Genomic DNA, 26,580 nt, shown 5'->3' on the forward strand with positions numbered 1-26,580 from the left:
ATATATTGTCTGTATTAATCAAGCTAAAAGGTTTAGAATATGTTTTTATTTATTACTAGATCATTGTTATAAGTTTCCACATGGCAAAGTATTCTCTGAATATAAGATATTATGCAATGAAATCAAATAACTGAACTGAATGTATTAGAGAAATAACAGCATTAATTTAGTGCCTTGCAGCTTTTATTTTGTTTTTCATTAACCAATAAAAATTGTATATATTTAAAGGCTACAACATGATATTTTGAAATACTTATATATTATTAAATGATTAATGCAATGAAGCTTGTTAATATTTCCATTACCTCCATAGTTACCATTTTTATTTTTGTGGTGAGAATATTTTTTAAAAATGTCAAGTATATCATATGGTGCTGTTAACTATAGTCACCATGCTGTGCCTTAAAATCTTTGGAACTCTCCATCCTGCATAACAGAACCTTGTACCCTTTGACCATCACCTCCCCATTCCCCCACCTCCCTAGGCCTGGCAACCACCTTTCTAGTCTCTACTTTCTTTTCTGGCTTGGGGGCGGGTAATGTCTATTCAGGTCTTATGCCAATTTTTGGATAATGTCATTTATTTCCTTCCTATTTAATTTTTGTATTCCTTACATGTTTCTGATAGTAACCCCTTATCAGATGTATGGTTTTAAATATTTTCTACCATTTCGTACATCGCCTTATATTGTGTTGTTTCCCTTGTACAGACAGTTTTTAGTTTGATGCAATCCTACTTGCTGATGTTTGCTTTGTTGCCTGTGCTTTTGGAGTCCTACCTAAAAATCATTGCTCAGACTGATGGCAAGCAGTCTTTCCCCTATGTTTTCTCCAGTAGTTTTAAAAATCCAGGTCTTACATTTATGTCTTTAATCCATTAAGAATTTATTTTTGTATGTGGTATGAGATAAGGGTCTACCTCCACTTTTCTGAATGTTGACATCTAATTTTCCCATCACCATTTATTGAAGACTTATTTCCTAAGTTAGTGGCCCTGGTATGTTAAGTGAGAGACTGAATATTTTGTAAATTGTGTTGAAATATAAACAGACTGAGATCGTTAGACACATAGCTTGTCACTCATTCATCCATTCATTCATTCATTTATTCACTTATTCAATCATTCACTATTAAATATATATGAGTGCCTACTTTAGCTTACTTTTGAAAAAATAGTATACTTCCATTTACAAGAGCAGACTTCTATTTACAAAACTACAATTAAATACTTCTTAAAGAACTTGGGGTCTAGTGAAATCAAAGAGGCAGACAGGTTAGATAATTGATGAATTAAGTGTTTTGAGAGTTTTGCATGTGTTTTTAATGTAATGCAATTGAATACTTAAGTAATAAACTCAAATTATCTACAACACAATCGATTATTAGTTGACCATTTTGAAATTTTTTTCTTTTAATTTTCTTGATCTTTTTTCCCTTTTTTCTTGTTGTGCAATTACAGTCATGTCTATTTTCCCCTCATTACTCTCCCTTGCCCTGCCCACTCCCGCCTACCACATTCAATCCTCTCCCTTGACTTCATCTTTGTATGTGGGTCCTTTATATATATTCCTTGAGGGTACTTCTCGGTCTTTGCCCACTTATCCTCCTCCCCACTTCCTTCAGGTTACTGTCAGTTTGTTCTTCACTTCCAAGTCTCTGGTTCTATTTTGCTTACTTGTTTGTTTTGTTGATTATGTTCCACTTACAGGTGAGATCATATGATATTTGTCTTTCAACACCTGGCTTATTTCACTTAGCATAATGCTCTCAAGTTCCCTCCATACTGTCTCAAAGAGTAGGAGTTTCCTTTTCCTTTCTGCTGCATAATATTCCATTGTGTAAATATATCAGTTTTTTGATCTACTCATTTACTGATGGGCACTTAGGCTGTTTCAGCACTTGGCTATTATAAATAATGCTGCTATGAACATTTGGGTGCATAGGTTCTTTGAACTAGTGTTTCAGGAGTCAGGGTATAATTCCAGGAGTGGAATCACTGGGTCAAAAGGAAGCTCTGTAACTGGAAAAGACAGCAGCATTTGGGCTGCCTGTCACTACCAAACCCAATAAGCAATGACAGTGATTGAATCTTTTATGGGTGCTTTATTCAGATGGCTGGTGATCTGAGAAGATGGTGGGTTCATACTGTAACAGACAATCTTGTCTTTTCTTTCCAGGCCAGACCTTTTACAAGGGGCAGGGGAGGCACGGGGAATAAACAAGGTGCGGTGAGGGATTTGAGATTCAGAAATTGCAACATTCCTGTCTTGGGCAGTTAGCTGTTCCCAGGGGAGGGTGGTTGTCTGTCTCTCCCTGGAACACAAAAGCCTGGATGCCTCCAACTTGTGCCCAGGTGGTAATCGCTAGCAGTGCCCCAGGAGGTCAGCTGTTTTCCCAGGAGCTAGGATGGGGCTTATCTGTAGTTTCTGAAACAAAAGCTGTAACATACACATTACTTGCTGGACTTAACTTTTTACCTTAAGCTAAAATTTTCCAAATCTTGAGTTCCTTATCAGTTCCATTTTTAGTTTTCTGAGGAAATCCTATACTGTTTTTCACAGTAGCTGCACCAGTCTGCATTCCCACCAATAGTACACTAGGGTTAGCTTTTCTCCACATCCTCACTAGCACTTGTTGATTTGTTTATGATAGCCATTCTAATAGGTGTGAAGTGGTATTTCACTGTGGTTTTAATTTGCATCTCTCTGATGGCTAGTGATGCTGAGCATGTTTTCATAAGTCTCTGGGCCCTCCATATGTCCTCTTTGGAGAAGTGTCTGTTCAGGTCCTTTGCACATTTTTTATTTAGATTGATTGTCTTCCTCAGAACTTATTTTTTAAAAATTGTTGTTTAGAAGGTAATGCATGGGTTCTTTTTTTTGAAGATTTTAGGGAAAATCTTAGAATAAATAGGTTTATATCACAACTTTAAATGTTTCAGTTCATTACAGTTAATGAAGGATGGTAGATCTGGAAAAAAATTGCATGGAATATAGTCACAGGCATTGTTTCTGTTCATTAGAGAATATTATCAGACTTTCAATTTTCACCTAGTCATTCAAAACCAACTCTTTAAGAATTGGGGTCAAATGATGTGAAACCTACGCTTTAAATGTTTTACGCGTGTGTGAGTATTTTATACATATAGTTCCTCAGTTGTCACATTGCATTATTGTTAAGAGCCTAAGTGATATACTTTAAGAACCTTGTTCATCTACTCTTGTGGTATAGTGACATTTGCTTTTAAATCAATTGTAGTTAATTGATAAAATATAACTATCAGATTTATTTAATAAATACTATTAAACACAGCTAATATTTGATGGCAATTAGCTTGTAAGTGAGGAGGAATAGTTTATAAGATCTAATTTGAACAGTAAACTCATTGCCATCTAATAAGCACTAATATGTGACAAAGTTGGTAGATTCTCAAAGGAATCCTGGGACACATTGCATCTGACTATACAATTATGGAAAATTTGACCTTTGATCTTAATTAGGCATTTATGTTTCCATTCTAGAGAGCATAATTTTGGTTAGATACCACCCACATCACTATGTTACATAGATCATTTTTATGTGTAGTTTTGGTTGACTAAAGTAGGTATGTGACTGAAACTTGTTTTGAGCTAAAGATAATTGACACTTATGGTAAATATTCACAACTGGGAAATCTTTCTTGAGGATAAAACAAATGAAGCTGTAGGAAGCAGCTTCTTTTCAAACTTGAAAATATTGGCAGGCAGGTAGTTTTAAATCCAAAAAAAGTCTGAGAAATATTTTCCCAGACTGATCATTTTACATTAAGGATTAATGTAAAAATGAAAGGCTAAGATGGTATACTGTTCACTTTTGGACAGGAAAAGTGCATTCTATGCAGTGAATACTGTTTTATTTGTTATTTTTTGAATTACAGTTGACATACATTATTTTATTATTTCAAGTATACACAGTGAATAATGTTTTAAATATCTTAATCTCCACAGTGTAATTAAGAACAAATTTCATTAATACAGAAAAACAGAGTTGTTTTAATGGCATTCACTGCTCAATGTACTTATTATCTACTTTGTATCTGAATGGCACTCACAGTAAAACTTCAGTACATGAAGAAGAGGAAAAGCTTCATACCTTATTTTTGCTAGTCCTGAATGGAAAATCTTTACAGACTTTTGATAAGAAACAGGAAAATATTATCATTATAAAGCATTCTAAACTGAACCAAAATAAAGAAAAAAACAGCTTATCTTTTAAGGTTGATATCACACTCAGTTCAAGCCAAATATTTTTGTTGCTTCCCAAACATTCTTCCTTTTATTTTTCCCAACATTCTCCCTATTAAGTACACATTGATGAATATATAATACGACTCATATGAGACCAATAAAATGAGAATCTTTGCATGCAGAGCATTGGATTGATATTTTTAAAGACATCACCCTCCTCTGCCAGCTAATGTATATACTTACAAGGGAATTGTGAACATTTATTAATAGTTTTCTCTCTCTAGCTATTTATTATTCTTATCAAAATATAATCACACAATATACAATTCATTCATTTAAAAGTCCAATTATATGTATTTTACTGTGTTCATTGAGTTGTGCAACCATCAACACAATCTAATTTCAGAACATGTTCAAATGACTCCCTCAAGAAAGTTCTTAACCATTACCTTTCATTTCCCATTTTACCCTGATCTGAACACTCCAGTCCAATGTAACTACTGATCTTCTTTCTATCTCCATAGAATTTATTCTAAAAATTTAACTATGATACTTAGTCTTTTACAAATGTTTTTTTTTACTTAGCTTGTATCTTCAAGTTATGTGTCATTACTTATTTTTATTGATGAATAATATTTCAGTATATGAAACAAAAACCATATGGTCTCACTTTTATGTGGAATCTAATGGACAAAATAAGCTGACAAACAAAAGAGAAACAGAGGCATGTGTATGGACAGACTGACAGCTGTCAGGGGTGGGCACTGGATGAAAGAAGGTAAATGAATGAGCCAAAGAACATATTTGTATGACCCTTTGACACAGGCTGCAGTGTGGTGGAGCCCTGAGGGAAAGGGCTGGAAGGGCTGGATGGAGGTGGGTAAAGCGGGAAAAATGTAATACAGGAACATCTGTAATACAGGAAACAATAAAAATAAAGTTCTTCGTATAAGATCATGTTATCTTTACTAGTAAAAACAGGTTTTATTTTTTTCAAATTTCAATGCGTTTTATTATTTTTTCTTACTAATTATGTGCTAAAACTTTCAGTAAGATGTTAAATATAAATGCCAAGGGATAAAAACTTGTCTTATTTCTGATCTTAGAAAGAAAGCACTCACTTTTCACCATGAAGCATAAAGCTATGGATTTTTCCATAGATGCTATTTATTCATTTGAGAAAGTTCCCTTTCACCCTTAGATTGTCAAATATTTTCATCATAAAGGCCTACAGAATTCTGTTAATTTTTTATACATCTACTAAGATGATTATTTGTTTTTATTTCTTTATTTCATTAATATAGTGTATTATCAATTGATTTTAAGATGCTAAACCAACCTTGCATTCCTGTAATAAATCTCCTTCTTAGTGTATAAATTTTTTTATAACAGCTGAATTTTGACTGCTGGCATTTTGCTGAGAGGGCTGTATCTATTTATATATGAAATATTGCTGTATTGTTTTCTTTGCTTGTGTTGTCTTTATGTCATTTTAGAATCAGTGTATCACTGTCTTTATAAAACAAGTTGAAATGGTCTCTGTCCTTGTCATGGACAGAATATTTGTATCTCCCAAATTATTTATATTGAAGCCCTAATACCCACTGTGGTTGTATTTGGAAATAACACCTCTAAGAAACTAATTAAGGTAAAATTTGGTCATAAACATAGGACCTTGATCGGATAAGAGTAATGTCCTTATAAGAAGAGATTTCAGATTACTTAATCTCTCCCTTCATCCTTGCACACACCAAGAACAAGTCATATGAACACATAGTGAAATGACGGCTGCCTCTGTGCTTAGGAGAGGGCCTCAGAATGAAACTGCTTTGGTGGTCCCTTGATTATGGACTTCCCAGTCTCCAGAAGTTTAGGAATAAATTTCCAGTGTTTAATCCACCTTGTGGTATTTTGTTATGGTAATTAAGCTACTATAACAAAATACCATAAAATACACTCATGGTTTTTGAAAGAATTTGTGGAACATTAATGAATATTAATTATTTGTTTGAAATTTTGGCAGAATTTATTAGTGATGTTATCTAGGTCCAGACTTTTTATTATAGGAAATTAAAAAATTTGAATTTAATACTTGTTATAGGTCTTTTCAGACTTTCCACTTTTTCCTGATTAGGTTTCAGTAATATACAGATTTTATAGAAATTTTTCAACTTAATCTTAGTTGTTTAACATTGATATACAGTTATTCATAGTATTCCCTCAAAATTATTCCTATTTCTGTAAGAAGTGTATTGACAGTGATTCTTTCAAATCTAATTTTAGTAAATTGAGTTCTCTCTTTTCTCCTTGATTAGCTCAACTAAATTTTTATCAATTTTGTTGATTAAAAAACCAAATTGTTTTAAATTTTCACTATTGTCTTTCTATTCTTGATTTTATTTATTTTTGTCCTTGTCTTTATTATTTTCTTCTATGTTACTTGGATTTCATTGCTTTTCTTTATTAGGCTTCTTAAAGTTGTTGTTATTGATTTGAGATATCTTCCTGCCTCAACATAAGCATTTATACTTGTTTATTTCCTTCTGAATACTGCTAAATATTTCCCCTGCACATTTAAGCCTCTGATATCATTGTTGAGTTTTTTTATCTTGTTTTTGTGTTTTACTTAAAAACCCCACACATAAGGTCAGCATAAACCACTCATTAGTCAAAGATTGTGTCTAAGCTCCCTTAGCCAGTCAGAATTCATTCTCTACTGTTGAATATGTGTTTTGCTCAAAGTTCAGAGTTCACCAAATTTGTGATTTCTTCTGCCTCACATTTTATCAAGGACTAGTATCTTCATGGTTCTTTCTCACCACTCCTGAGAGGGTGTTGTTATGAGGATGCACAGTCTTTCAAACTGCCAAGGACAACTATGGTAATATTTTAAAGTTTGGCTTACTAGACATTACATCTGGAACATAGTAGCTTAGTTCAGATACGTTTTGGTCATAAGTAACGGTAGACTTCTACTCTGTGTTTAATCAGTTTGTGTGAGCCTGAAGAGTGCTCTGGAGTCCACCCCACAAGTTGTACGGATTGCTTTTTAGCGGGTGCATCAAACACATGCATATAAGCTTCCCAGTCCCCAGATGTGACTGTGATCCCAGGAGAATTATTCTTGGCCTTCTCTTTCTCTGGCTCTTTCTATTAAATTTTTAATTGTTCTAAAATTTTGTCCAACTATGAAGTCACCAGCCTCCTTTTAATTGCTATCCACCAAAATCTCCATTGTTTTTGACAATGACTTTTGGAATAGAGCTCTTTGTTCTCTGGTGTAAAGTCATTCTGCTTCAGGCAGCATTGTGGAGCTCTTTACTCTTAAACCCTGCCTTTCCCCCTGGGAAGAAACCCTACACCACTGCATTGCCAGTGGCAGTAAGAACCTACTTTCCTTTGGGTGACAACCTCTGCATTTTGAATAGGCACTGTGGAGGGTCTGGAATCCTTGGTCTTCTGGGCTTCTCCTCTCTGCTTGGAACCCTCACCCTACCAGTGAGCTGGGGTAAGTGGGATGAAGGTCCCGATATTCTCAGTCTGCTGTGCCAAGAATAGACTTCTTACTTATGGGTGAGGACTGGGCACTAGAAAAGAGACCCGATCCTGTATGGTAAGTTTGTCTGGGATAGACTTTCTATAGCATGATGCTGAGACAGTGGGTGGATTTAGAAGAATTAAGAAATAGCAGCAGCCCAGACTTCAGAGGATGAAACTGTAATGCAGACTGAGAATTTGTAGAAGAGGAAATCCTGTCTCCTTGATGCACAGAACTGTAACAGGACTGAGGATGGTGTAAATGGTGTGAATTATGTCTCAAAAGCCTCAGACTCTCACTGTTCTTTCCAAGGTTTTGATTGCTTGAATGAGTGTTTCTCCATTTGCTGTATGGCATATAGGGAGTTTCTAGAGACATTAGTTATATTTTATAATTGTCATCATTACAATTTTTATATTCCAGGAGGTAGTTTCCACCAATTTCTTTATTGTGTCATTCCAGAAGTCCCCAGTATTAACTCTTAATTGAGTGGCTATGCTCCAAGTTATCACCTGAGGAGCTTTAAAAGAAGACCCATGCCTGTGCTTTACTGTCCAAGATTCTGATTTAATTCATCTGGATTGTTGAATAGGCAACAGGATTTATAAAAAGCTTTCTAGATTACACTAAACTGTATATAAATTTGGAATCAGTGGCCTCAGTCAAACCCACATTGGGTCCATAATCTTCAGCCATCTTTATGCATGTAAAATCTGTTCTTTAAGATATAAAAAGCCATTGGATGGGCCCTTGTGTCATACCTGAGTCTTACAGCAACACATTAGAATGTACCTTTTTTCTTTTCATTAGTGCTAATCCATCTCTTTGATACCTCGTTGAAGATATATATATATATATATATATATATATATATATATATATATACATATATATATACAGCCTAAAGAATGTAGAACTCACACATTTTCTTCAATATACTCCATAATCTTTAATTAATAATGTTTTCCATAATTTTTATAATACCTCATCAACATGTGTAGCTTATGATGAGGTTCATTGGTCTGGAGGAGGGATGGGGTCTGGACAGTTCTTGCTAGTCCCATGGCCATCATCCTTCATATTTTAAAATCAGAGTAGTAAATTTTGCCTGGGAAGGCTAGCAAGGGGTCTTTGTTGAAGAAACAGTTCGTAGATGGTTGCTTGCTGCACTTTTCATATGCATGCCCCCATCTTCCTAATTACTTATAGAGCCATAGAGTCCTATATGCGGAGGAGAGGAGATGAGAAAATGTAAGATATCCTGAATATCATATCAGAAGACCCAGATCCTAACACTAAGTTACTAAGTAGCTCCTGACTTTAAGTATATGGTCTAACATCTTGGGGCCTCACAGTTCTACAATAAAGTCCAATAATGAGTAAATATTTTAAAACAAGGAAACAGTAAATACATTAATATAATTTAATTGAATAATTTTGAAGATCTTCTTTAGTGTCATGATTCCACAATTCCTTTGTGAGAAGCATTTGGAATTATAATGTGATGGTCAATACCATTCAATGCCATGATTCTCAACTCAGATCCAGTGTCCCAGGCTGGTGCACTGTTCAGTGCTTCCTGCCATATTCTGCTTCTGAAACCAGTTCTGCCAACATTGTTCACCATCTGCCTCTTCTTGTTGGATCAGTTTTGTCCTAGGCCATATGGATGGACAGAGAAAAGATTTAAATTTTATGGGACATTTGGGAGCAAAAGAGGAGAACATATAGAGCTAGGACTCTGTTATTAGTAGTATATATTTATATTATTCCATTATCATTACTGCCCAAAGGAGTCTGCTGCATACACACTATTTCTTTGGTATATGTGATAAAAATTCATTTTCTTGGCATATTTCTGATCCATAGACTTGAACATCAACGTTTCCACTAATTTTTGTGCTTCTTAGCCATAGATTCTTACAACTAATAATGTAAAATAAGAGTCATTACAAGAAAAAAATAACTCTGGAACCTAAAATATTCTAGCAGATTTACGCTTAGGCCAGTGAATATGTGCATTTTATGGAGTTGCTAATATATGTTCTAAGTTAAAACAATTTAGCAAACTTATATTAATTTGTACCATAGAATTCTCTCTCTTTTTTCCTTTCCCTGCACCTCCTTGTCCTTCTCTGTCTCAGTGAAATGTATGTTTGAGGAACTGAAGATCCCTAAAGTGGCTATTTTTACAGTAAGAAACATTTTTATTTTTTTCTGAATGGTTGGATTTGAGATAAAGAATGTTCTAAATTCAACATTAGTGTTCATTATTTGGAAGTGATTTAATGTTAACTAAGGACTTATTCTACAATCTCTACTTCCTTTATTCCCAATGTTGAAGTCATTTTGAGTATTTTAAGAACATTCTTTAAGGGAGGACAGATAATTTTTGGCTATCCTGATTTAGCAATTACATATTAAATAAACAGTGGTTAAGTTCAGAATGAGGTCATACAACTTACTGCTGAGTTAGCTCACCAGCCAGTAGAACCTGTTAAATATTACTTGGTTTATACCTAATAAGTTTTGACAGTTGTAAAAAACACGGTTGTACCACCATGACCTTTGCAACAACACAGCCATACAAAAGAGATGGCTGTATTTTCTTCCTTAAATTAGAGCTAGGCTACCTTACTTTATTTGCTACCTTGAGTATAGCAGATTTGTAATGTTTATATTACTAATGAATATATTGTCAACAGAGGGGATATCTGTACATTTATGCATAGGCTTACTGTGGTTGGAACTTCAGTTTTATGAGTCTCACCATACACTAATGTTTACTTAGAGCTGGGAGTCTGCTAATGATGGATCAATACCACAGAAAACAAAAGAAAAAAAAAGATTTTCTAGAGAGACTAGAACACAATATGATTTGCCAACATAATCAATTTTTATGGAAATGCTTATACATGCAACCAGTTTATTTTCAGACCATTCCTTGGTAACTACATAGGCAGAACAGCAGAACTATAATAACATTCATACAACTGTTCTTAAAGTACACTTTTGTTTTTTAAAGTCATAATGCCATATTTATATTCCCCATTAAGAAATTCAAATTAAAAATAGAACCACTATATGATCTAGTAATCCTACTGTTACAGAATAACAAGGGGGGCCTGGGATGATATACTATTACTGAAAGAAAACCCCCAGGTTCATTATGTCCGCCATCTATAGGAAAGACATCTCTCAATGCCAGAGATTCGTGAGAAGGAAAGGAAATGTTTATTTAATGCTATACAAACTTAAAGTAGTGACCTAATGTCTTCATCAAAAATCCTAAAGTCCCTTAAAATACCCACAAACAGACACAGTCCTTCCTTCCCCCTTTCCCAGTCCAGAGTACCATATCTCAGGAAAGGAAATAGAAGTCCATGGCTCAGGCAGTCCCTGGTTCTTCCCAGTACTCCGTGCTAGGCTGATAGGCTTCCCTCCATTCCCAGCACCCTCAGCTGTGTCACCGGGATCTCTGCTAAGGCTGGGTGGTGGTTTCCCCTTCTAAAGCTGCGGGGGTCCCCATTCTGGCAAAGGCACGTGGTCCTCTCTCCACCGTTCCAGCTGCGTGGTCCTCTCTTCCAGGGCCACGGGAGTCCCCACTCAGCCAAAACCTCGTGCTTCTCCCCACAAAGCTGTGGGAAGGGGGGTCACCACTCTGCCAAAGTGGCGATTTGTTGCGTGGGTCACCGGCCAGCAGTGACCACGGAACGCTGTGGATGGCTGGACGATAAACACGTGAGAAAAAACACACATGCACAGAGACAAACTAGTTTCTGTGGGGAAGTAGGGACGGAATGGCCACCCCCCCTAGTGGGGAGCGCGCCGATTTACAGTCCATACCTGCTTTTATTGGGCTCATTCTGCATAATAATTCAGGTAAAGTACAGTACTCATTAGGGGAAGTAAGGAACCATAGAAAACAAAGAACTCTGCCGGTCTATTGAGTTGGGGGTCAAAGAGCTGTAAGACTGAGGAACAAAATAACTTCCTCCTAAGACCCTTCTCATTCAACTGAGAGCATTCTAAACAAAGAAGTTTTCACAGTAATTTACATGTTCTTTCTTAGGCCTGATCACCCTGGGGAATCCGCACTTCTCAGTACCGAGCTGCACCACCCTGTCATTGTTTCAGGCTTAGGTGGAGCAAAGGAACTAAGGCAACTGGGAGACAAGGAGTTTTTTTTCCCAGACGCTGAGAACTCAGGCTATGTCAAAGCCGAGGAGCGAGGGTCCATCACCCCCTTTTGCTGCAGCCCCCCAAGTCCTTCTTTTGGGGGGGCCTCCCAAAGTGATCGTGCCTGTCTTAGGTTGTTCCCCCCATGGGGAATCTTACCCGTCTTTGGCTAACCGACCAAGCTTTCTGGGGTTCAGTTATGAATAAAGCAGCAGAAGCAGCATTCCTGCCAGGAAGATAAGCTTTTGTCTCCTTGCTGGCTTACGGTTCCAAGGGTGTTCCCTCAGCCTTAGCCTAGGTGGGGGTTTCAGCTTCTGATACCAGTCAGGGTGGTTCCCAACAGTGATTCTCTGCTAAAGCCTCATGGTGATCCTCTCTCGCAGGGCTGCAAGAGTCTCCACTCTGCCAAAGTTGTGTGGTTCCCTCCAATGGCTGCCACGTCTAGGTTTAAATCCCCATGCCAATCTTCCTCTGAAGCCCCATTTCCAACTCCTCCCACACTTGGCCTCACATGCCAGAACTCATATCCTTCTAGCTTTACTGGGCTGCCATCATGAGTATGGGCAGGTATGGCCCCACGTCATGGAGCCAATCCTCTCCAAGCTCCCACACAGGTGCTGTAACTCAGGGGACCTTCCCCCCAGTTACGTCTTGGTAGGGGAAGTTACTTCCATTCCCCTGGCTCAGAGCATGGCCACAGCTATTTAACATATCTATGTAGGCAGTCAAAGGCTACAGATATGTTAAATGACCATGCCAGCGGTTAGCTGCAAGGCTGTTGCTGTACAAAATAGCTCTCAATGGCCCTGCTCCATTTGTCCCCTCCCCCATCCCCACACCTCTGGGGCGGGGTGAGGACATCCTAATATTTCCTGGACACCATGAGTTCTGGACCCCATATCAAATGCCCATTTGGGGGTCTCACCTCTTGGCTGCACCCTGTAACACTACCACAGTGTGTGTATCCAAAGGAAATAAAGTTACTCTCTGGAAGAGATATCTACAATCTTATGTTCATTGCAGCAGTATTTACGCATCCAAGACATGGTAATGGCATGTTTCCACAGTTAGATGAATGAGTAAATAAATAAAATATCACACACACACACAGGAGTATTATTCACCCATAGAAAGAAGGAAATCCTGCCCTTTGCAACAACATAGATGGCCCTTGAGGGCATTATACTAAGTGAAATAAGTCAGACAAAGAAAGAAAAATACTATATTTTTTCACTTGTATTTGAATCTAGAACATAAACAACAAACAAAAAACCCTAAATTTATAGATACAGATGAAAATTTAGATTGGTGGTTGCTAGAAGTGAAGGTTGGGATTTGAGGGAGAGGTGAGCAGGTGAAATGAATAAAAGAGATAAAAATAAGAAAAAAGAGGAGGGATAGAAAAAGAGAATTAGATGATGAAGAAAAACAGGGAGAAAAATGGGGAAGAAGAGGTGATGGAGGAGGAGGAGACAAACATTCAAATGCATACTTGTCTACGCAAAGATTGAGAGAAATAAACCCAACCTGTTTCACACCTGCCTTCTTCTCCACCACTAAAGTCACTACCACCACCAGCAAAAGTAAGCAAACAATCAAGCCACATCTTCATTCTTTGTTCAAGTCACACCTTCTATATTTAAAAGATCATGGACATATTTAGGTAAAATCTATAATTTTACCTAATCACTAGGCCCAGAAATCACTGCCTCCTCATGATATTCTGTCTTACAGAGGAGTACTCATCAGATAAAATCTCTACTGCAGGAATCACTTATCAAAAGAGGCTAAAATACAGATGCTAATGTTTTGTGCCCTTTTATTACTGTACTTACAACCAAGCAACAAGTTTATTAAGTACCTAAAACACATACCTATAGTTTGGATTTTAAAACTTCTTTCTATCTTTGCCTCTATTTGCACACCTGTTCCAGGAATAATTTTCTTCACAGTTTGATGTTTGTTTGACACTCATCACTTAGTTATAACAAATGATGATTCTCTTTCTGTTTTACAATTTTTCCTTTTTGTAGGCTATGTTATATCCCACTCACTTTGAAAGGCATCTAATTTTGGGTCCTGCGAATGAAATGACACATTACCACATAGCAATTACATGCTAAATTCCATGATTGGTATCCCTGATGGCATAATTTCAGTCACACTGGTATGAAATCATTCATTCAAGACATGAAAAGAGCTTCAAGGTATATATTTTGCCAGAGTTAGTCAGGTAATAACTTTGCATATTATTAGATAATGTTATTATAATTAGTAATAGGGGTCAGAAATGGGACTCACAGCTAAAATGTCTAACCCTGTTTTCCAAGACAAACTGATCTATTTTATAAAATAGTCAATCTGCTTTACTTAGTATTTATTATCTGAATTCCTCCAGAGTTTTATCAAAAAAAAGTCATTAAAATCAAGCAAAAGTCATTATAACATAAAACTACTTAATAATGAAAGGACCTCCCATATTATTTTGTTGCTCATTACTGGTTTAGGGCACATTCTTGTAATGGTGTCAAACTCTATGGGTTTTGCTGATATATTTGTATTGTAAACACAATACTATATATTGCAAATTGAGCAAACAAATGTTATAAAAGATTCAGGGTTTCATTTGGTGACATTGGAGTTTTCAAATCATATTCAAGCTCAATTTGACAACTTAATATGTTAATACTTAAAGAAAATCAGTAAGAAGTTTCCAAAATGAATGAATTGAGGTCAAGATTCTTGAGAGGTTCTTTCAAAAATTAATGAACCACCACAGGTTTTATATTTATTTGAAATGACTGTTCAAACTATGACTCTCAAATGTTAAATGAATGGTCAAACATGTATAAGATTCTGTATACAATATAAATAAAATGATAAATCATGTGCTTTTATAAACATTGATTAATTTATGTGGTCCTAAGGTCTAGACTGTAGTTGCTTTTATAATCCCAAATAGTCAAGTAAAATATAAAACAAAATATCTTATGTTTAGTTTACCAAGATAGCCTTCCAATAGAACTTTTGTCACTAATTATACTTTAAAAATTATTTCACATTTTAAATGAGTTCACTCAAAGCAGTTACTTTTCCCCCCACATAATTCAGTTATCTTTGTTACAGAACAAACAAGGGGGGCCTGGGACAATACACTATTACTGAAAGACGCCCCCAGGTCTGTTATGTCTGCCACCTATAGGAAAGATGTCTCTCAATGCCAGAGATTCGTGAGAAGGAAAGGAAATGTTTATTTAATGCTATACAAACTTAAAGTAGTGACCTAATGTCTTCATCAAAAATCCTAAAGTCCCTTAAAAACACCCACAAACAGACACAGTCCTTCCTTCCCCCTTTGCCCAGTCCAGAGTACCATATCTTAGGAAAGGAAATAGAAGTCCATGGCTCAGGCAGTCCCTGGTTCTTCCCAGTTAGTACTCCATCTAGACTGGGAGACCTCCCTGGATTCCTGGCACCCTCAGCTGTGTTGCCGGGATCGCTACTAAAACCAGGTGGTGGTGCCCCCTTCTAAAGCTGCGGGGGTCCCCACTCTGGCAAAGGCACGTGGTCCTCTCTCCCAGGGCCACAGGAGTCCCCACTCAGCTAAAACTTCATGTTCCTCCCTTCAATGGCTGCTGTGTCTGGGTTTAAATCCCCGAGCCAATCTTCCTCTGGAGCCCCATTTCCAACTCCTCTTACACTTGGGCACACTTGCCCTCAATCTGCTGTCTTTTCCAGCTTTTCTGGTCACCATTGTGGGTCTGGGCAGGTGTGACCCCATGTCATGGAGCCAATCTTCTCCAAGCTCCCACGCAGGCTCTGTAACTTGGGGGACCTGCCCCCCAGTCACATCTTGGGTGGGGAGGTCCCTTTCCACCCCCCCGGCCTAGAGCATGACCATAGCTATTTAGCATATCTAAGTGACCAGCCAAAGGCTATAGGTATGTTAAATGACCATGCCATGGATTAGCTGCAAAGCTGCCCTGCATGTTCTTGCTCTGTGTGCCCCTTCCCCCAACTCACGCCTGTGGGGAAAGGGGTGGAGACATCTTAAAATCTTCTAGACCCCTTGAGTTCTGGACCCCATTTCAAATGCCCATTTGGTGTCCCCCCTCTTGGCTGCACCTTGTAACATCTTTACATAAAGTGATTTGTCATTTGTCATCAAGTACAAATTATGTTAAAGTAAACTTTAAAGTATTCATTCATTTATTCAACAAATATTTTTGAGCACTTACCATGTGTTACCCTCTGTTCTCACTGCTTTTGATACAACAATGAATGAAACCTCCTTCCATCGATTCAAATCTTATGAAAAACTGTAAACAGAAAGGTGGATCAAGAGATTGTGTAGGCTATGAAGAAAAGTTAAATTTTAAATTATTTGAAGGGAAGTTGAAAGATAGTAGTCATATTATTGAGGTTTCTCCAGAGACATAGAACCAATATGATATATACAAGTATACTTACCTTACAAATTAAACATGGAGGCCAAGAAACCCCACAGTATGCTAGATGCAAGTGAAGAACCAGCAAAGTAAGGAGTACAATTCAGTCCAAGTATTGAGAAACAGATGTGAAAAACAAAGGGGCCCCTGGTTTACTCACATTGGGAGTTAGACATCCCCAGGACCAGGAGCTCAAACGTCTGAGGACAACAAACATGGATATCACAATTTAAGAAGAGAGGGATTTTCCTTCCTTTGCTTTTATTGTTCTGTTAACCTGAAACAAATAGACAGCCAGATAGTTCTCCAGCAAAATGTGTTCATTTGGAACAAGCAAGCATGGCAATTTGGGTCATGCAGTCTAATGGCAAACCTTCAGCAAGTCCAGAAAATGAAGGAGAGAAACGTTGTTTTACTGAGGAAGGGGAGAGTTTAGAGGAGCTATTGTAAAACTGGAGGACACTGAGAGTACAGATATAGTGGCATTTCATTGGCTGAACTGTAAGTTGTTCACTGGCCAAGTGTTTGCCAAGGAAAAGTCCTCCTTCCTGCTGGAGTACTGGAGTTGAAAAACATCTTTCTGTTGGAGATGGAAAACAGATCTCTTTTTGTTTGGGGTAATTGACTATGAATGGTAAGGCATTAAACTTCCCCTACAGCCCCTCCCAACTCCAATTTAAATGAGCTTTCTCTTTTTTTATATTGTGTCTTCATAGTTTTATTTGGTACTTGAAAAAATTGAATGATGCCCACCCACATTGTGAAGATGGATCTTCTTCACTCAGTCTAATAATAATTTAAATGTTAATCTCTTCCAGAAAGAACCTGACAGACATATCCAGAAATAGTGTTTTACCAACTCTCTGGAAGTCCCTTAGCCTGGATTAGACACATAAAATTAACTGTCGGTCATTAAAGAAGACTCTCTGATGAGGTGGTATCTGAGTATGAATCTGAAGATAAAAAACAAGCTAAGTGGATATATGAGGAAAAGACTTCCAGGCAGAAGAAAGAGCTAAGGGTGAAGTTCATAGGATGAGAGCATAGTTGCCACCCTCAAAAGACTAGTGAGGCCACAATGCTGTGTAATTTCAGGGGAGAAAGGCAGAAGATAGAATCATGCAGTAACACAGTAAAATCTTGTTACTCTAAGGTGATGTGCGTGGGGTCACTGGCCAGCAGTGACCACGGAACGCTGTGGATGGCTCGACGAAAAACACGCGAGAAAAAAAACATGCACAGAGACAAACTACTTTCTGTGGAGAAGTAGGGACAAAATGGCCACCCCCCCTAGTGGGAAGCACACCGATTTACCATCCATACCTGCTTTTATTGGGCTCATTTTGCATAATAATTCAGGTAAAGTACAGTACTCATTAAGCTGTAAGACTTTGAGGAACAAACTAACTTCCTCCTTGGACCCCTCTCATTCAACTGAGAGCATTCTAAACAAAGAAGGTTTCACAGTAATTTACATATTCTTTCTCAGGCCTGATCACCCAGGGAATCCGCCCTTTTCAGCACAGAGCTGCACCACCCTGCCATTGTTTCAGGCTTAGGTGGAGCATGGGAACCAAGGCAACCAAGAGATAAGGAGATTTTCTCCCAGAAGATGAGAACTCAGGCTATGTCAAAGCCGAGGAGCGAGGGTCCATCACCCCCTTTTGCTGCAGCCCCCAAGTCCTTCTGGGGGGCCTCCCAAAGTGATCGTGCCTGTCTTAGGTCGTTCCCCCCCGTGGGGAATCTTATCCGTCTTTGGCTAACCGACCAAGCTTTGGGGGGTTCAGTTATGAATAAAGCAGCAGAAGCAGCATTCCTGCCAGGGAGATAAGCTTTTGTCTCCTTGCTGGCTAACGGTTCCAAGGGCATTCCCTTAGCCTTAGCCTAGGCAGGGGTTTCAGCTTCTGATACTAGTCAGGGAGGTTCCCAACACTAAGGCTTTTAGTTTATGTTCTTATATAAGGGCGAGTTCTCAGCATAGAAGGGAAATTAATAACTTATTTTATTTTTTAATATATTTTATTGATTATGCTATTACAGTTGTCCCATTACCCCCCTTCATTTTCCTCCACCCTGCACACCCTCTCCCACCCACATTCCCCCCATTAGTTCATGTCCATGTGTCATAAGTTCTTTAGCTTCTACATTTCCCATACTATTCTTGCCCTCCCCCTCTCTATTTTCTACCTACCATCTATGCTATTTATTAACAACTTATTTTTAAAGGAATAACTACTTGCTGAATGGAGATATTCAGTATGTCTCCTTATGTCTTACAATGCTGAACAAGTGCAGGGAGACTTTTATGACTAACTTTTTAAAAAGTACTCGTGGGCATGGACAACATTGTGATGGTTATGGAGGGGAGGGGAGTATAAGGATGGGGTAAATGATAATGGAAAAAAGACAACAACAATAACAATAAATAAATCTACCAGGTAGAAGGTAACTGTGTTTAAACCTATAGGCTTCAAAGGAGGCTTATTTCCATAGAATTTGTGAAACTATTAAATGATATTCTTTTGACTTTTTCACCTTTAGTAAAATATGGATGGACTAAAGAGTCAGACACACGTGTGGTAAAACAGGTTTCCCAGAGGAAGTACGCCTCATATAGAAGGAGGCAGGACTGACTAGGCCAAGTCGTGTTCCAAATGTTTTTTAAAGTCTCAATGTTCATTTTACTTTTTAAAAATTTTCTCTATGACAGGACCTGGTAGCTGGAAGGGGGCTAACTAAATAATCCTAGAGAAGAATCTCTATTAATGATGGATCAGTGCTAAGGTGATGCTTCTGTCTACCGGGAGATATGTAAAGAAGTCTTTGGGAGACACTAGGTAAAAAGAAGTCACCAAATAGTGGTCATTACAGGTAATTTAAAAAGCTATGGGAGGTCATGTTTTCAGAACAAATGGACCCTAGTGCATTTTCTTAAATTATATCAAAGAGTCCCAGTTTCTTGTATAAATATTTAATATTTTCCATCCTTCAGCTCTTCAAATCTGATGCCAAAGTATTTCTCTCTAGGTAAACTCTCAGCAGAGCTCTGACCCCATTCAAATCTTTCAAAGGTACGAGCTTGCAGGCTCAGAGGGAAGCAGCCAGAGCTTGCTATGCTTCTCAGAAGCTGTCAGCTTTGTTCAGAATGAATTTCTGGAGCCTGAATGCCTGGCTGCCTGACAGAAAGTTTCATCCTCCAACTGTCATATAGTGATCACTGTCTGCACACGACCAGCAGAGCCACCACGTCTCTTCAGTACTGAGGACAAGTGTTACACATGGTCATGTAAGGATTCCTTTCCTGGGATCTCAGAAGCCTTCACGGTCTTGGTTGACACATGTTCTGCTTTGGGGAAGCTAGACCTCACCTCACAGAAAAGTGGAAAAAAAAGCTCAAATTATACTTGAGAACTAAAATGCGTAACATATGATTCATGGATAATTTTTCTAAAGATGCAAAGTTTACAATGCGATGCAAATGCCTACCACAGCCCTCGATATCCTAACAATTCATCACTACAAAAGTCATCTTCTGGTGTCTATGTCTGCATTATCCCTGAAGATTTCTTAAATTATAATATTAAAAAATGCAAATAATTCTCCAAAATTACATCCCTGGCTAGTGTTGCACAATGAGGTTTCCCAGAATCCTTTTCATCTTTTCTTCTGCCCATCCAGCAAACGGAAAAGTTGGTTTAGCTTAGAACACATTTCCTCTGATTCTAAGTAATTTTAATGTGAAATCACACACGTAATTTGTGTAAATTAATCCCCTCTGGAAGAACATACACCAGGTGCTTAGGGAAGCTTCTCACTTTTATTTGATATTATAAGAATTTATACCCTGACAAGTACACTATGAAGTGTCCCTAGTAGCATCTATTTAATTAAGGTACTGTCAGCTTTTCTTCAGTTTACACAGTTTAATGTCTCGCTCTTTTGTAATCAAATGAGCCAGGAGATTGATGTTCAGTTTATCCCAGGTTTGTTTTCTTTTCCTAAAGCATGACTTGAATTGTTAAAACTATCACATATTCATTCAGTGTTAACATGGATGGATGGATAAATTTTGGAAAGGGCTTCTCTTTCTTATGAGAAATAAAGGGTGTATATTCAACTCAAGATGTAATAGTTTTCAATATGAAAATGATTCTACCATATAACTGTATTTATTTTACTAATCTAAATTATTTAAAATTAATTAATATTTTACACATATATAGTATAATTCATTATAGACAGTGGGAAGTGTAGAAAGAGTACAGTGTAAAAAAAAATGCTTAATTTTGAAGTAAAAGTTTTGTTCAGTAAAGATTCAGTTCCAAAACTAATTAGTTGTTATACACCCAGAGATATGCTATTCAGTCTGGAAGAGAGTATCAGCTGTTATTTCTACAAAGTCTGATAAGATAGACAATTACAGAAAGATAGTAGAGGTAGGGGTAGAGAGAGGTATAAAAGAGAGATAAAAATTGGGACAATTGTAATAGCATAATCAATAAAATATACTTTAAAAAAGTTTTAAATGAAATGGCAATGACAAAAATAAAAATATTAAATATGTGAATATGTGAATGGATTTGTAACTATTTTTCATCAACTAATATATTAATCCCATTAAAAATTAACCATTGAACTAATAAGTAGCATTAGACATTGGGGAAAAAAAGAAAGAAATAGCCCTTGATTTCAAGTAGATAGCGATCAAATGAAAGACATGTGAAAATAAATAAAATAAATGTTAGGGTAGAAATGATAGCAATTTTCTAAGAAGCAATGAGGACATCAGAGCAAATGGTCAGTTCCCAGTAAGGGATAGTTGATTAGGAAATGACTAAAAAATAAGAATTTGTTTTCCCATTGAACATGGCAAAAGAAGGGCATGCCGGTCAAAGACAGTTATGTGAACAAAGACAGTTTAGTTTGAGCCCGGACCCTGAGATAAACAAAGCAAATGCTGTTTTTGTCCACCCAATAAATACCTTTGAGCACCCCTGTCAAGCATTAGTATAGGCACTGGGGATGAAGTGGTAAATTAATTCATTCATTCCAGCCTACACACAGCCAGTTAGTTGCTACAAACCCTGAAAAGTAAATGGAGTAGAGAATAGGCTGAGAAGTTTGGATTTTGCCCTATAAACAAGGGGCGTGGTGAAGTATCTTAAGCTGCAAAAAAAAACCCTGAAATTTTGCAATTGAGGAAGATCAGCACAGGTGCTTTGGGAAAGGCAGGGTCTGAAGGGGCAGGTGTTGCGACCAGTGAGGTAATTATTGTGAGTAATACAGAATTAGAAGCTGAAATGAGAAAGGATGAAGATTAAGGATGTTAAGAAAATAGGATAAAAAGGATATGGTCTGAGTTAAATGCAAGGGGTGATTGAAATATTAGACTCAAATATGACATAAATTTCTGACACAGGTGACTGGTAAATGGAGAAGTCAAGTAGAAAGAGAGGAAATCTATTAGAAAGAGCATGCATGAGGAAATAATGGAACCTGTTTAGGACATATTCTGACTCAGGTGTCCACAGACATCCAGATAGAAAATAAGAAATTAAGTGGGATACACCTATATGTTTAATTACACACGACAAGAAGACAACAGTGTCTAAATAAAGATTCCTTGTCCACCCCAGGAAGAAATCTAATTATTGTACATAAAAAAGAAGTGAACCTTGGATTTGATGGTATTACTATATGACAGTAATAGTGAGAGATCTACACTTTACTGTTAAATTATGTATTATTATAGGTACTTTGGCTCATTAGGGACTAAAATTACTACTTCTCTCTCAGCAGAGAAATTCTTACTAACTGAACTAATAAAACAGTGCTGAGCCAGATGATATTTTTTATTGAATTTTATTTATAACTAATATTTTCTTTTTGTCCTTAAAAATAGTAAGAAGTAGTGAATTGCCACAGCCAACAAGCAGTTGGTTGGCCAAGGCTACCAATGGCGAGGAAAACTCAGGTGTTCTCATTCCAAACTGGCTGAAGAATAACTTTTGTTTCGTATTGAAAATGATTTAGCTCATGGAATCTGTACATTTTCCAAAAGTGAGTCCTAAGCAGCAGCAATCAAATTCACATTTCTTTCCTGGCCCCTATCATATACCAGAAGAGAGATAATAAGAAATAAAGCATTGTTTCTTCACTCTTTGTTCTGTAGTTTCTTGGTCCAATGATCTTCAATTACCGTATATCTAGAAATACATGCTAGTGTCTGAGTTCTTCCTGTCTAAATAAATTGGTTCCTGATATTCTTCAAAAAGGTGGCATTATGAAACTTTTACTGATTTTTCCTATTCTTTGTATGGTGCATTTAAAATATTTTATGCTCGTTTTTTAAATGCTATGAAAATCCAAGGTTTAAAAATGTTATAATATTATTAATAGCAAAGTTGTTTTTATCAATTCAATAACAACTATATTTTTACTCATCTGTGCTATGAATACCTAGAGAATTTTTGGCATTTGGCTTCGGCTTATAAATGTGGTATATTGAATAGGAAGAAAGGAATAGCTATCAGTATTTGTTTTAAATGACACACATAATAAGCAGAATATCAAAACAGGGGTTAATCTTTAATCCCAGTGTTCACGTGTCACTTGTCACAAGTCAGAAAGTAGATACTATGTCATGGTTTTAGGGGGTCAAAAAATGGCAGCCTGAAACACAGTCACAGTTGCAGATGTTTCTGTAATATTCCTCTCTTTGAGCAACAGAACCTCTGAGGCTGTCCAAGAAAGTAGCAATTTGTCAACAGTTTGAAAACAGGTTTGTGACATGATGTATTTATTTGACAGTGTAATGCAATAATAGACATACAGAAGGATGATGATTGTAAAGGAAATTATTGGAAAGTGTCCTTCCCTGTAATTAATTTTAGATGTCTCTGTTGAAAATTCTGATTGACAAAATGATTATGTGGATAGATGGGCAAAATACATGTTACTGGTATTGACATGTCTTTTTGTACATTTACAGAATCAAAATTAAATGATGCCTACAAGAGACAGGAGTTTTAGTCATTTCCCTTTCACTGGCAAATGCAAGTAAAATATGAATTCTTTAACATTGTAAATAGGTTGCAGCACTGAATTGAAACAGATTGCAGATTTAGAAATGTTTGAAATAAACAAAGCAAAGACTCCTGCCTTGTCCACACATATCATGCAGAAATCTCCAGTCACTTATTTTGTGCCTGTGAGATTCATCATATAATATAATAGATACATATAAAGATGTGTATATTTAAGGATTACTATATTTTTATAGAATATTTAAAAATGGCCTATAAGATTAAGATAGGCATCCTGTGAATAATTTTACTTCATGATTCAATAAAACATTTAGAGTGTCTTTAATATGTAAATGTTTATGTAATTTTATTATTATAATACATTAAAACACATAGTATATGATCTAAATATCAAAGCAAAATGAACCCATATATATATATATATATATATGTATATATGTATATATTTCTATATGTACCCTAATAAAAACTAACCAGATAGTCTAGGGTTAACTTGGAGACTGCTCTAAATTTGGAGGAATAGATGTAAAATGTCCTTGTTTCTTTGTGATTACAGGCTAAACTTAATCTTTTAAATTTTTAATTATATTTTTGGATAATTATGGATACATATGTGTTTGTAAAAACATATAAAGATCATGTATACATTTTCTGTCATGATAACATTTTGCAAAACTGTAACATAATTTCACACAGGATACTGACATCGATGCCATCTACTGAACTTATTCAATGTTTCCCAGTTTTAACAGTACTTGTGTATGTGTGTGCACATTTAGTTCAATGCAGTTTTTTCCTGTGTAGGTTTGTATACCCACTTCCACAGTCAAGATGCAGAACAGTTCCATCCCATCTGCCACACCCCTCTCCTTGCTCCGTATCTAAACTTTGGCAACCACTAATTTCCTCTCTATTTTGAAAATATTTTCCTTTTTTGAAATGTTACACAAATAGAATCTGTTAGTATGTAACCTTTTGAGATTAGCTTGGTTTACTCAACAAAATTCCTGAGAGATTTGTCCAGTGTGTGTTATAAATAGCCCTTTCTTTTTTTATTGTTGAATTGCAGTCCATGGGATGAATGTGTAATGGTTTTAAGCCATTCTCCAGTTGAAGGGCATCCATTGATCCCACTTTTTTGTCTATTTTAAAGAAAACTGCTATGACCATTAATACACTATGTTTAAAATAAATATGTTTTTATTTCTCTAGGCAATTATCCAGGGATATAATTATTGGATCCTCTGGTAACTGCATATTAAAATTTATTACAAACTAACAAACTATTTCCAAAATGGGCATACAAATTTAACATTTCACCAACAATGCATGAATTATTCAGTTTTTTGCATCCTTACCAACATTTGGGGTTGTCATTTTTTTTTTTCTTAGCTTTAGTTGTTCTGGTAAATGTGTAGAGATAATACCATTGTGATTTAAATATTCATTTTTTTTTGTGGCTAATGATGGTAAACATCCTTTCCTGTACTTATTTGCTATTTACAAACCCTCTTTAGTGAAATGTGTATTCATTTTTGTTCATTTTCTACCCAGATTGTGGTTGTTTACTGTGGAGTTTTGAAGGTCTTGATATAATATTATCAGTCCTTTTTCCTTCTTTTTCTCTCTCTTTTTTTACTGTTGTTCAAGTACAATTGTCTCTATTTTCCCCTCTTCACCCCGCCACCCCAGCCATCCCCACCTCCCAGCCTCAATCCTTCTTGGCTTTGGTTTTGTCCATGTGTCCTTCATGCATGATGTTCCTTGACAATCCTTTCCCCTTTAGTCCTTTAATTTTAACTGTTAAATTTAATTGCTTTTCTGTAGCATTAATATTAGCCCTTTGTCACATATATGATGTGTGAATGTTTTATTCCAGTTTTTAACATGTCTTTTTCCTCTTTTCCTATAGTATTTTGAAGATAAAAATTTTTAGTATTGATGAGGCTGAATTTATATTTTTTTAATTTATGCATTATGCTTCTGTTATCAATTCCAAGGACTCTGCCTAGCCTAAGATTTTGATATTGTCTCTGTGTTTTTCTAAAAGGCATTTAGTTTTATGTTTTACATTTAGGTCAACAATCAATTTTGACTTGATTTTTTGTGTAAAGTGTGAAGATTCAGTAGTTTTATTTTTTTGCTATTGGACATCCAATTGTTCCAGCATCATTTTTCTTTCTCCACTGAATTATAAAAATAATAGTATTTAGACATTGCCCAAAGATAATTCATCCTAACTTATCTGTCTTAAAAATGAGTTGGATATATTTTGTGTGTCTATATCTGGGTATTTTACTCTGTTCCACTGAGCTCAATTTTTATCCCTCTGTCCAATCCAGTCTTAATAACTGTAGCTGAATAGTAAGCCAAGTAATGAGATTCCATTTTTCTACATGTAAATATTCTTTTAGTTGTTTAAGGACCTATTGTTACAGGGTGCAGCCAAGAGGGGGGACCCCAAATGGGCATTTGAAATGGGGTCCAGAACTTAAGGTGTCCAGGAGATTTTAAGATGTCTCCACGCACCCCCACCACAACGTGGGTTGGGGGAAGGGACAAATGGAGCAGGGCCATTGAGAGCTGTTTTGCATAGCAACAGCCTTGCAGCTACCCTCTGGCATGGTCCTTTAACATATCTATAGCCTTTGGCTGGTCGCTTAGATTTGTTAAATAGCTGTGGCCAAGCCCTGAGCCAGGGGAATGGAAGTAACTTCCCCACCAAGACGTGACTGGGGGCAGATCCCCTCAAGCTACAGCGCCTGCGTGGGAGCTCGGAGAAGATTGGCTCCAGGACATGGGGCCACACCTGCCCAGACTCATGATGGTGACCAGAAAAGCTGGAAGGATATGAATTCTGGCATGTGAAGTGAGTGTGGGAGGAGTCAGAAATGAGGCTGCAGAGGAAGATTGGCCGTGGGGATTTAAAACCCAGACTTGGCGGCCATTAGGGGGGAGAACCGTGCTGCTTTAGGAGAGAAAACCACATGGCCTTGACAGAGTGGAGACTCCCGCAGCCCTGAGAGGGAGAACCACGAGGCCTGGACAGAGCGGCGACCCCCACAGCTTTAGAAGGGGAACCACCACCTGGTTTTAGTAGCGATCCCGGGGACTCAGCTGAGGGTGCCAGGAATCCAGGGAGG

This window comes from Phyllostomus hastatus, unplaced genomic scaffold, assembly GCF_019186645.2.
Source record: "Phyllostomus hastatus isolate PE091 unplaced genomic scaffold, TTU_PhHast_1.1 phas_contig_80, whole genome shotgun sequence".
NCBI lineage: Eukaryota > Metazoa > Chordata > Mammalia > Chiroptera > Phyllostomidae > Phyllostomus > Phyllostomus hastatus.